This window comes from Nanorana parkeri, unplaced genomic scaffold, assembly GCF_000935625.1.
Source record: "Nanorana parkeri isolate BGI_ZX_2015 unplaced genomic scaffold, ASM93562v1 scaffold1574, whole genome shotgun sequence".
In the NCBI taxonomy this organism is placed as follows: domain Eukaryota; kingdom Metazoa; phylum Chordata; class Amphibia; order Anura; family Dicroglossidae; genus Nanorana; species Nanorana parkeri.
Window position 1 is genome coordinate 214,017 of NW_017307842.1, and position 11,904 is coordinate 225,920.

Genomic DNA, 11,904 nt, shown 5'->3' on the forward strand with positions numbered 1-11,904 from the left:
GATCTGAAAAAAACATATGTACATACTTATGAATTAACATTACAGATACAAATGTGTAACATTCAGGGGACAGATTTGTATAAAAAGGAGACATCAGCATATAAAAATAAAGAAAACAGAAACTTTGAGGGTTTCATGTGAGTCATTGTGACATACTTGTATCTAAACCCAGAAGGGTAAATATATAGCATTTTTGGTTGTTGTGGTATTTAAACCAGGCTAGGTTATAACAAACTCAAACCAAATTTTATGAAATTTAAGAAGGCAATTTCTTTTAGCATACATCACTTGTATGATCAATTCCAACTCATACCATGCAAGACTTGTCTTGCATGGTATCAACTGGTGGATTAACAGTTTCCATTGGGAAAAACTGGGCGATGGGTTCATCCATTTAATGAAAATATCTTTGCAGGTCATAAACATTGTCTCCCTGAGAAATATTCTAGTGTAGAATGGAAAGAATTCCTCATCCAGTACACCAATTAAGCATATTTTGGGTGTACAGGGGAGAGGCTTTTGTAACAATTTAATAAGAAAGGTAACTACTTGTCACAAAAAGTCATTTTTTTAATTATTTTTATTAGGCTGGAGAAATGTTAGAACATCTTTTGGGTTTTGCTGCTATATTTATCTCTAATGGCCAGATGTTCCCTAACTTTCCCTACCAAGACTTGCAGCAAAAAAAATCAGAAAAAAATTGTCCCGTTTTATCCAAAATGTAAAAAAAAGACTAAGGGGGTTATTCACAAAGCTGTCGAAGGCAGGCGAGTGAATAACCGACCCAAAGTGAATTGAGCCGAAAGCTGTTCGGCTATTCACTTCAGGCTTGTACGGCTGATTTCAGCCGTACATCGGCTGAAATCATCCGTACATTGGCTTGCTTCGGCTGGCTTCGGCTCAGCCGAACATGCTCTGCATGTTCGGCTGAGCCGAAGTGCAGAAGACTCATAGGGGCCCGAATGGCAGTGAGTGAATAGCTGAATGCCACCGAGTGGCATTCGGCTCGGCTATTCTGCTCGGTACATCCGTGACACCGAGCAGAATAGCAAAACAGTGAAAACAGTTGAAAAAAGAATGAGAAAAAAATGTTTACAAAAGTAAATAAATGATACATTTTAAAAAAGAAATAAAGGCTGGTTATAGATTCATGCAGGTACCATTTTTTCTAGTATGACTATTGTTGGTTGTGGGGATGCACTGGGGTCCCAGCGTGCATTCTAGATTGCTGGGTCCCCAGTGCGTCCCAGCACCTTATTAGGAGGAGTTGGCTACCTCCAGGTACACCTGCATGCAATTTATCGACTGCATTAATATGCTCACACTTGGAGACTCGTATACATAGAGTTAGGACCACACTTTGCAGAGGTGCCTTGGCGCGGCGGTGTGGCTTCTACATATTTTTGGCCAAAAGTTTGTGCAACTAAAACCTCTGATTTTAACGCATACTGTTGACAGGGCAATTTGTTTAGTTGCAGGCTAGCTGGCAGGTGAAGCTGGGGATTCTTTGTGTTTTGTATTGTTGTAAGCCTTCCCACATGACGATGAGGCAGGCAAAGCCTTCCTCCGAGGTAAATCATGACCTATGTGGCATCTAAGAAGAAATATGCTAAATCCCATTTTGATCGAGCTAGCGAGCCTTACGCACATCCCAACTTACGTACTCGGCTGATCCCTCACCGACAAATAGGGAACTGTGGCGCGCCGCAAAGGTGGACTTCGATTTGTGGACCAACCAGCAACACCTTTATTTTCAATCCCGTTTTCAATTAGGTCTTCATAAATTTGGGAACAAATCAGGGAGGTTGGTTGCAAACTTAGCCAAGCCACATGCCCCAAAAACTCATATTTCCTCCTTGAGGTCCGCCACGGGGGTCTTGTCCTCTGATCCTAAACAAATGAACACTATCCTAGAAGGGTTCTATAGAGCACTATATTCGTCAACCCCTGAAGACATGGCAGCAGGACAGGATTTTCTTGACTCTATGGGGTTGATTTACTAACCTTATAAACACACCATGAACGTGTATACACCTCTGTAGTGTGTTCCCTCCCAGCATGATCTATGGGAGGAATCGAAACACCTTTGTAGTGTGTACACACCCAGCAGGTGTGTTGTGCAAAGCCCTGCAATGAATTGCAAGGTAATGTGGTGTAAATTAGCTCTATGTTATGTTGCTTGCCTTGATGAATGCAGGAATGTAAATGCATTAGCTAACCATTTTTGTCTAAACTGTGAAGCAGCATTATATATGCATCATGTGCATGATTTTTCCATATATGGCATTAGTGGAAATATGCTTTTAGAGACTTTTTGGTTGATAAATACGTTTTGCTGTGTGAAAACCACACACACCTGGTGCGTGCGTGTGTTTAGGTTAGTAAATCACCCCCTATATCTCTCCCAAGGCTATCGGAAGCTGACGTGGAATTTCTGAATGCAGACATATCCTTGGCAGAGATATCTCATGTTATCAAATTCTCTTTTAATGGTACGCCCCCCGGGACCAGACGGTCTAATTAATGAGTTCTACAAAATGCTGCAGGGGGACATAACCCCCGTACTACACAAGGTCTTTACAGCAATGTGGTTAGGAGGGGACTATTTACCTACAGGTACTGAGGCCTATATTAAAGTATTGCCGAAAAAGGGGAAGGACCCCGCTCAGCCGAATTCATATAGACCAATATCCCTCATCAACTGCGATGCAAAATTCATGTCCAAAATCGTGGCAGATAGGCTGGCGAGGATATTGCCCCAATTGATCTCCCCCGCTCAGGTGGGCTTAGTGAAAACCCGCTCGGCTGTATCTAACATTCGCAAACTGCTGACCGTACTGGACTTTGCCAGTGACTGCCCGTCTTCTCCCATGGCGCTCATATCCATCGACGCTGAAAAAGCTTTTGACAGCATACAATTCACTTGGTTGTTCGATGTCATGGGGAGGATGGGCCTCCTTGGCAAATTCCAGTCGTTTATCAATGCCATGTACTCGTCCTCCTGTGCCCGAGTATGCACTTCCGGTTTCAATTCTGCTAGTTTTCCACTATACAGGGGCACTAGACAAGGCTGCCTACTGTCTCCACTTTTGTTTAATATTGCCCTAGAACCCTTATCTTTATCATGTATTTAGGTCTTAAGATTGGCAAAACCTCTTCCTCACTTTACAGCCTGTTTGAGAGGATACGCAAAGATCTGATCTTATGGCGGAATCTCCCTCTCTCCCTATTTGGTAGGATACACCTAATTAAAATGATCCCGTTTGTCAGATTGTTATACCCTCTGCAAACCTTGCCTATACTTCTGAAACCCTAGGATGTACAAACTCTCAATAGGGATTTCAACACATTTATCTGGCAAGGCAAAAAGGCGAGGATCTCATTGAAAAAGCTGTTCCTGCCTAGACACAGTGGGGGAAAGGCTTTTCCTAATCTTAGACTTTACAATTTGAGCTGCCTACTTCGAAATGCCCTAGATTGGCTACACTCCTCCTCACACTATTCAAACTTCTCCCTAGAGGTGGCAATGGTAAAACCGTGGACGCTTCCTGCCCTTCTACACTGCCCTTTCACCAATATCCCTCCCCCGATACGCTCCCATATACTTCTAATGGACACCATAGTGGCATGGAGAGAAACACGCAAATATCTGAAATTAAATCTGCGCATTACCCAACACCTGCCCATTAGGGGAAATCCCTCCTTCCCTCAGGGTGAGGAACATGCCACATTCCTGCGTTGGGGACAAAGGGGTATCTCCCTCTTCTCACACTTTCTCACAGTAGACAAACAACGGTTATTATCGTTCTCAGAGCTCACAGACAAATACGGTACCCCTGCTACGGACTTCTTGCATTACATGCAGGCCACCTCCCATATCAGGCAATTGAGCCCCTTGAATGTCAGTTGTTTGCTAACGTCTCTCAACGATAGGATCGCTCCAGCCACTAGGGCGTCCATCTCAGACATATACCCTTACTTGAGGCACGCTTCCATTCCTTCCTTGGACTCGTCTAACCTGTCCAGGAGGAGTGAGGATGTCCCCTCGGAGGATATAGTTGACAAGATTCTTGAGGGATACCGCTCACTATGCAAAGCCGTGGGGAATGAGCAATGGAGAGAAGCCCAGTTCAAAATTATCCACAGGGCATATATAGCCTTCCAAAGAACGTTCTCTCAGGACCAGGACTCTACCTTGGTAAACCACTGCCCCAAATGTCAACTGCCGGCTGCACCCCTGTTCCATTGTCTGTGGGCGTGCCCATATATCCAAAGGTATTGGACCCAGGTCCTACACTTGGTGTCCTCTGTAATTGGTCAGACAATTCCGCTTGACCCCTTGTTACTGCTGTTTAACTACTGGGACGGCCAGACCACATCCTCTATCACACTGAACAAACACAGCAAGCAGGGGGTTTGTACGGCATTTTTGGCGGCCAAGAGGTGCATCATGAGAGAATGGCTCTCCCCAACCCCACCAACTGTCCATAGATTGAGGGAGGACTTAATACAGCTACTTCACCTAGACAAACCCGATGCAGAACTGCATTTGGAGGAAAATAAAAAAATTAAGTCCTTTTTCAGACGATGGCTTCCGTTCATTGAATTTGTTTTTCCACCCCCCACCCAGACTAGCATTTTATCCCCCTTCCAATTTACTAAATACTGTATATTGCAGCGCCTGAATACTTCTTGCCAAACAGCAGGGAGCTAGTTGGCTCTATACTACCCTTCCACATACCTACTACTGCAGCTCCTGCTGGTACAGCAGTCCCTACAGGACCCTATATGGGGAAGGAAAGGGCTCCAGCTCTGTTTGACGGGTTGGGACCGTGTGGTGGGCATGGCCTGCCACCGTCACTTAAGCGAACCGCCCCATAGTAAAGTGACCCGAAGTAGTACACTACAATCCGAACTAGACAGATACATACGCCCTGGAAGGGCGTAGGGACACCTAACACATAGCGGCAGGATCTAGACATGTATGGAATTTGGTTGATTTATACTTATTTTGTAAGTTTATTTGTATTTTATTTTATTTTTGTTCATTCATATTTTTACTATTTTATTGGTGCTGTGGTCGACCTTTTGGTCTGATATGGGAAACTATTCCTTATCCTACTGTATATACAAGTAAATGGACTACTGTCTCCTAATTTTCTACTAACTAAATGTAGCACATTGTACTACATCAAGCACTTGATGTAAGAATGTATGTATGTAAAAAATATACTGTCTGACATTGTGCTATGCGCATTTACGTACCACTGTACCTGTTTGAAGCAAAATAAAAAATGTTATTCAAAAAAAAAAAAATATATATATGTGCAATTAACTTAAAACTGCCAATTGATATGCTTGTTAATGCTTACAGTATATTTCTCCAAATAAATGTTGACCTTGTAGTATGTATAATAACATGCCAAAGCCTAGAGTGTTATTGATCTCTAAGTTTTAAACATGATACATACTGTAGCAACATACTTTTGCCTATCAGTGTTTGATGTCTGCCTTTGCAGCCTAGAACTTCTCTACAATTTGCCTTCGACATGTCACTCCCCTTGTTTCCATTTTTAGAGCAGCTATACTGTGTTGCAGGGTCCCCTGGAGCCCCATGTACCACTCTTATGAGCGTGCTTTGCCCCAGAACTACAGCCTGATGTGCCAACACTCCATGTGCAGACATGAACAAGGAGCCCAGAAACAAAGCAATCAAGACCACTCCTTAGCTATTCTTCCAAGGGAATTGATTGGCAGCGGCTCCAAACCAACACCAGTCATTCATCATTTGTAATAATATGTATTGCATATTGAAGCATTTCATTGCTAAAAACGGCATATCAGTCGTACATTCGATTATTTTAAAACCATTCTCCAGCATGCATGTGACCTTTGCGTGACATCTCCTGTGCATGTTCCCTGACCAGAACTTCAGGGAAGTGTGGCTGATGAAGAAGGAGCGAAGGGCTTTTATAATAACAAACTGTAAGTAATTGGGGACATGCTTAATCTTTTTAACCCCAAGTTAAGTTGGGTCTGCTAATTATACAAGCAGAGGTTGATGAATTTTAGTTGAGCAAATAAAAGATAATGCTTTATTGTGAGAGGGATGACATATGATGATTGAACCTTGCTTATAAACTCTGTCTTAAAAATTAGCTGCGTAATCATCCCATGTGGACACTTTAACAATCAAGTACTGCTCATATCTTTATGTTAAACCCCATCCTGAAAATTATTCCTATTTTTTATTTTTAAACAATAGTATAAAGGAAAAATTATTATGTTACCCATAGGAGCTGCTCAAATGTTTTCTTCCATTGTTGAGCTCAATTGAAAAAAGACTCCTGCTCACACTTTCTCATCTGACAAAACTCTATGCTTCACAGTCGATGTCCCAAATTGTGTTTGCATTGCCTGCTTTTCATTGCAAGGAAATTAAATAAAAGTAATAAGTCGTATACATTTCTGTTTTTTATTTACCTAGAAAAATCTGCACACCAAGTTTCTTCCCACATAGGGGGTGTCCAGCACAACTTTGCACGAATTACACAGGTGTCCCCCAACTCTAGGATCAACTTTACATACAGCTTCTCTATACATGTGTGTTTCCAAGTCCAATAGCCTCACAGACAGGCACACTTAGTCCAGCTTCCTCGTTCTTAGCCAGGAACACAAAGGGTTGCTCCCCCTTGTTGTCAATACATTTATATGAATACCTGAAGTTCTAGAGGGGTGTGATTACTTGTGAAGCCCTAAAGTGTGCCTAAAACCATGTTTTTAGTAATAGTATGCAGGACTTCTGTCTTCTTCTGTTAGATGTTTTTCTTTTAATTGCCATTTTCCAGCTGCTGTGATTCACCCTCCTTATTTATCATAGTGCTGCTAGAATGTGACTGAAAGAATTGGAAAATCTTCCAATGGTGCCAATAATAATTGTCCAAGAGGGCATTTCTCTCAGTTTGGGAAACAGATGTCAAAAAAATTACAGATGTTTAAACTCTCTCTATTCTATTCAAAAAAATGTTTGCTTCAGATATACCTTCTATATTTAGGTTTTTCAATTAACTCTCTACACACTTCTGCGATGATCTACAAAAGCAATGGCATGCCTGGTTGGCATATATTGCAAAACATCCTTTTCTTGCACCTGCTTTTTAATTAGACTGGCATGTTTTTTAAATATGCTTAGGTCAAATCATTTTTTTTAGGATAACTATATTTTTATACTTTTGTACAATTATCCTTTAAGTGCAACCCCCCCGTTCTTATACTCACCTCCCCACACTCCTGCATGATCTCTGCGGTGTGGCCACTAAGACTCACAGCTGTCACTGCAAAGCTTCCAAGCTGGAAAGGCTCTTCTTTTGTGCAAAACAAAAGTGCATTCATTCCTATGTAGCGACCAACTATTATGTGTCTGAACCATGGATGACATCTCTAGAATTAAATGAGATCCTTCTGTGCAAGCATGGAAGAAGATGCTGCCAGTCTGTGTGGCTCTGAGAGTGCTACATAGTTAGATTTGGCTGGACTGTAGACAGTTGAATAAAAGACATGGGGGGTAAGGGGGGTACATCACAGTAGAGTCTCCCTCTGAGCCTTCAAATGGATATGACAATCTGGCCAGTGCTTATATATTTCATACAATAGCCTTGTTAAAATAGCCTTGTTAATGGTAATTTAGTGATGTGGGTATACCAATAGCTGAATGCTGTGAATTTGTAGATGAGGCAGTCCCATCCATTATAGCTCCTTGTTGAGAAGCAGGGAAGCTACAAAGTACTGAATCATTTTACAAGATGAAGGAGTCCTGTCTAAGGGCACATTCACATCATAATTGGCCGTCACATACAGCTCCGTGCTGAGTGCAGGGCCGTTTCAAGCAGCTCCTGGGAAGGACAGGTGCTGCGTGTGATAAGTACGCAGCCCCCGTCCTTCTCTATAGGACTACATGGCCGTACGCCCCGCTACGCTCACCTCAAGTGCAGGTCCATAGGGATGTGTATTTCTTGGCTCGGATGCAGACAGGATCCATCCTGACACCGTACGAGTACGCTCACCCGCACGGACGTGCAGGGCGGATGAGCGTAGCGGGGCGTACCGTCGTGTAGTCCCATAGAGAAGGACGGGGGCTGTGTACTAATCACACGCAGCACCTGTCCTTCCTGGGAGCTGCTTGATACAGCCCTGCACGCAGCACGGAGCTGTACGTGCCAGCCGATTACAGTGTGAATCAGCCCTTACGGTATATAGAAGATTTGGAGAAAAACATATGGGAATATTACATAAAATTCAGGTTAAGAGGAAATAAGAGGACATTCTAACTTAATTACAGCTGCATTGTTTAGCTGTTTTCACATATAGAAAAGTCACTTCTACAGCAACATGACAGATATGGCACATGCAGATATACTGTACCACCTTCTTTGTTATCTTTCCAAGGTGATAGATTAATCATTGTATCTAAATTGTCTAAGAACTGCACCTTTTCTGAGAAGTATATACATTTCATACAAATGTCACATTAACTCAGCACACAATTTTGCAGGAATGCTAGTTTAGCTTACACAACAGTTTTTGTATGCAGTGTGGCAGAAATATACATTATATTACATATTGTGGGTTTGCTTTTACCAAGTTGAACGATGTATTTTAAATAGTATTTTAAATCAATACATAAGCTAGGATATTTTCTGTCTCATCACATATTTTGCATAAAATATGGATTATTGCGAAGGTATTTGTGTAAAAATATTATTCTTACAGTGAGGTGGATCGTATTGTTATTGATGTAGTGATTTTTTTTAAAACCATCTGTATTTGAGCTGCTCAGTTATGCACCCTTTTTTTTATTTGGGATCATCTTAAGCCTTATTGAATTTCAGAATTTCTGTAATAAAACAAATGACAGAAATATGTGTGACATAATATGTGATGGAGGTGGTAATCAAGAAACTTCAGTAAGCTACTGCAAATAGCATATAGAGTATAGAGCTGGAAAAATAAAAATAATAAAAGCCAGGGCATTGAAAGCATTCTTTGCTGCCATGACATTTGCCTCAAAAAGTTAATTGTGCATATAGTAAAATGGCACAGTGTGTATTGCTGACACCATTTCAATGTTTGAACAGTAGATCCATTATCTTAGCAGGAGATACACTCTGTTATTTGATGTATGGTGGACTTCAACTAATGACAGATTTTACAGCTAGATTACACACGATTCAAGCTCTTTGATTTCTCTGTACATTGGCTATAAAGCAGTTGTTCACTTAAAGCAGCTTTATATTTTTAATTCTCAGCCCTCATATTTCAAAGAAGCACAATTTTACCGTTAAGTGACACCAAATCAAGATTTTCATTCATAAAGGTCAGTTCATGTATTATGTATGGGATGTGCTGCACAAACTCTATAACATGAGCATGACACCCTATTAGTAGCCCATGGCTGATCACTAGCTTTGCAGCAAGATGCAGGGACCCACACAAATTGTGTGCAATATGTACCTTTATACCAATATGTCACCTTTTTCAAATTCTGCTTTCAGTTGTGAGCTAGTATCATAGAGTTCCTGGCAGAAGACTGTCCAAAGATATTCGATTATAGTCTTTCATTCCAGCTATTTTGGCTACATTAGGCAAGGATCCAGTGAATGACAGCACCAAATGAGCACATTCTGCAAAAGAAAAAAAAAAGAACCGATACAGGTTATAATGAAAAAGGATCAAATCAATCAAAAAGCCCTCCCTCTAACCAGTGCACAGTAAATTCTTCTTAAAATAGAAGGTTTAATGTGTCTCATTCCATCACACATCCCAAAAATAAGATTATCTCTCATTTCTGGACAATGGGCAGAGCCCACTGATGAATTGCCTACCTTCAGTGCAGTCTATAGAAAAGGTGACTTCTATGGAGTAGTGCTTGGGACCCAATTGGACAGTGTAACTATTAGACATGTGCGATTCGTTTCGTTCCGAATCGAAATTCGGACGAATTTTCGGAAATTCGGACATTCGGATGTATCCGAATTCCGAATTACAGACATAACGAATGCAAACAAATCCGAATTTCCATTTCCGAAATTCGGTAGCATTAGTACGAACGTTCGTTTCGTTTTCTGGTCTTATTCGTTTCTTATTCGTTTCTTATTCGTTTCGTTCGTTGGAGCAAAGTGACATCAGAGGAGAAAAATATTTTTTCCCCCTCAAATGTCACTTTTGCTGCAAACGAACGAACAAACGAAACGAATAAGAAACGAATAAGAACAGAAAACGAAATGAACGTTCGTACTAACGCTACAGAAATTCGTCCGAATCCGAATTCCGAATCCGAATTGACTTTCACACCAGAATCCTGAAAAACGAAATAACACAAATCCGAATTTAAAACGAAACGAAACACATTTTTTGGCAGTGCACATGTCTAGTAACTATACAAGTTATGATGACAAGGGGGTAATGCAATCAAACAGCCCTCACTCTAATCCATGTACAGCACAGTAAAGCCTTTTTTAAAACAGATTGAGGGGATTTTATCAAAAGTAGAGTTGCCAAAATCTTGAGCAGCTGTGCATTGCAAACAATCAGCTTCTAGATTTCACTTTTAAAGTTTTTGTGAACAAACTGAAAAGAGAAGCCAATTGGCTACTAAGGGGCAACTGCTCCAGATTATGTCTGCTCCAATTTTGATTAATTACCCTCAGTGTATTTACATGTCTCAGTCAATTACACATGCCAACAATAAGAGGATTTTTCCTCATTTCTGGACAGTGGACAGAGTCATGTAAATCTTTGCTTTTTACCCCATTGTCCCAAGCGGTCTTTTACTTATAAATCCAATCTAATCTAATCATTTCTAATGTTACCTACTTAAGGTATTCTGATTATTGTACATTTATTAATTACAAATTATTTATCTTTCCGGGAACAGGGTAGATAAATTATAGTGAGCCTCCCTCATTGTCTTCTCCTCTGCTATTTGTGTGCAAAGGTTTATATAAATGCACCTAGTTCTGTACAATATATGGATGGGTAACTATATTTCACAGTATTAACTGTTCTTTCTTAACACTAAAACAGCTTAATTGGAAAAACACACATAAAAATGTGTGAAAGAACAAAGCTTCTGTAAGCTAGCATACAAATGACCCTTTTGTTAAATCAGTCCGATAGAATTTAGCAAGCAAATATCTGTAAGCATAGTATTACACAAGTCTAGATTTCCTTACTTAGCTTATATGCTTTACTTTTTTTATGCTGTCTTTTACAGTAATTGGCAAGACTCAGATAAACGTCTCATATCAGTTAACCTGAAATGTGAAAAATATTTATATAATAAAGTGTAGCCCCTATATAATATACATATATGTGCTATCACAGCGATTCTTGTTCCTAACTGTAAGGAGTTAACTTGTCCCTGTGTGTGATCTGAAGCAGAGATTTGTGGGGATTGCAGTGCAGAGCTGACACTGGGGATTGCTAATAGAGCTCTTGTGAACTACCACTCCCAGGATGCTGTGCAAGAGGAAGGAGGAGGGCTATGTACTGCAGTGACTGAGCGTGCCCAGTCTGACTGGGGGATCTGGAGGAGACCACCCTGTGTGCGGCACTGTGTGAATTAGGACTGCATGCAGCAGAGCTGTGTGATTCTCACTGACAGATTGGAACACACAGAATCTGTACAGCAGCACTCTGAAGGACAAATGTTCATCTGCTGAACCAGAGAGACTGTGTTCGAGCGCCTGAACCGAGGCCTAGTCGCATGGCTGAACCAGCCGCCGGAGTGACCCAGCCAGCCCAGCAGAGAGAGAGGGAGCCAGACGGAGCCAATTGAGAGGACTGCAAACATCCTGGATGGGTGAGGACCTTTTGTCGGGGACCCAGATGACGTCCCTCTATGTC